Source organism: Sinocyclocheilus anshuiensis, unplaced genomic scaffold, assembly GCF_001515605.1.
Source record: "Sinocyclocheilus anshuiensis isolate Anshui unplaced genomic scaffold, SAMN03320099.WGS_v1.1 scaffold675, whole genome shotgun sequence".
In the NCBI taxonomy this organism is placed as follows: Eukaryota; Metazoa; Chordata; class Actinopteri; order Cypriniformes; family Cyprinidae; genus Sinocyclocheilus; species Sinocyclocheilus anshuiensis.
Genome location: NW_015548232.1, coordinates 104,384 through 106,291, shown reverse-complemented (window position 1 = coordinate 106,291; position 1,908 = coordinate 104,384). Strand labels below are relative to the sequence as shown.

The following is a 1,908-nucleotide window of genomic DNA, read 5'->3' as shown; positions in this document are numbered from 1 at the left end:
TATATATATATATATTATATATATATATATATATATATGGTGGATTTTTACAATCTGCCCCTAAGACAAGGGTTAAATGATAAAGTGTGTACTAAAAGACATTTCAACTCCCAACTTATTACATAGAATAAATTGGGACTTCAGATGCAGTTTGTTTAATAATATTTTGAATAATATTTAATATTATTAAATAATATTATATGGTGGATTTTTATATATTTTTATTTATCTGCGTCTAAGGCAAGGGTCAAATGATAGACATTTAAAGTCCCAGTTTGTTTGTTTGTCTGTTTGTTTTATAGACAGATTTTTAATATTATTTTAAATATATTTAATATTTTGAAATAATGTTATCTGATGGATTTTTATATCTTTTTATTTATCTGCGTCTAAGACAAGGGCCAAATGATAAACATCTAACATCCCAGTTTATTCATTATAGTTTGTTTGTTTGTTTACTAAATAAACAGATTTTTAATATTATTTTTAATAATATTTGTTATTATGAATTTAAATAATATTATATGGTGGATCTTTTTGTTTATCTGCGTCTAAGACAGTTGGGTGAAAAAAAATAGACTTGTTTTCTTTTTGAATTAACCCTTGTGCGACCTTATGGACATTTTTGATTTGGACATTTTAATTTTTTTTGATAATTTTGCCTGTGTTATTGCCAACTGCATAAATTTTGGCACAGGTGTGTATTTTCATTGGAATTTTAATATTTCACCCTCATTTCCTTTAATAAATCGATTTTACACTAGGTACAAAAAATAGTTCCTCTCAGGACCTTAAGGACAAAAATGTCCTCATTGAAGCCCATTAAAATTGCAATTTGTAATCCCAGGGCTATTTTTTACTATAAAATGATGCAATATTTGTTAATAGGCTTTCATTCTGTTGGCAAGGCTTCAAAATTAATTTTTTTACTATATTTTACTAGATGATGCCATTTTTTTCAAGTTTGGCATATAAAGCAAATACTCGCTTATTCCTGTTTTCTGCTTATGCATATTATAGTCTATTATAGAGTCAATTGGATAAATTATGCAGCTGTAATTGTGTGGGTGTGTTGGTATGGATGTCAAGAGTGTGTGTCCTAAATAAAATTTTTGTGTGTTTGTGTGTGCGCACCTGTAATGTTTGAGAGAGAGAAATGATACTGTACTGTGAATCACAAATCTCACCGCTGTGTATGCCAGCGGAGCTTTGCTGGAATCTAATGGGGAAAGTTTGGTACTGCACCCAAACAAAATCTTACTAAAAGCTAATTTTTTGAGATAACAACCTCAAATTTGGAACACAGCTTGTTTAGATTTATGGCTTTGATTTTCTATCAGCTTTTGAGTTCCAAATGTTTTATAAAATATAAATAATTTTCATAAACTTACACCTCTATAACATTTTTGGTTTCAACTTTTTTAACTTCAACAATAATCTGTCAAGGGTCTTCTTTAAAACGACCAAACTTAAGTCTACTCCCAAGCTTCAAATTTTTATGACAGTTTTTTTTGACATGGACATTTTTGTCCTATGTGTAACTTTTTTAAATTGACGCACAAGGGTTAAATAGATTTTTCTGAGCCCACCAGCAGATATTTGTTCTCATTTTAATCATAAACACATTTCGATCACTTTCTCATAAAACAACTCTTTTTATCTTCTTAGGTCATTTTGCTTCTCAAGTAACTGTATCTTGGTTTAAGAATCTTGGACATTTGCTCTGGAAAACAAGACTGAAATACTGAGGAACAACAGCAGTTTTTTGCAGTGTGATCAGAAGGATTTTTCTCCATATTTCCTTAATCCGGATTTGAACCTATTCTCTCTCTTTCTGTCTGTCTGTCTGTGTGTGTGTGTGTGTGTGTGTGTGTGTGTGTGTGTCTGTCTGTCTGTGTGTGTGTGTGT

At 30.1% G+C, this 1,908-nt stretch overlaps 1 protein-coding gene across 1 annotated transcript in view; it reads left to right on the top strand.

The window, feature by feature from the left end:
• The window catches only part of LOC107654649 (short transient receptor potential channel 7-like), an 82,364-nt gene that overhangs the window by 54,067 nt on the left and 26,389 nt on the right, over positions 1-1,908 (top strand). The window lies entirely within an intron of this gene.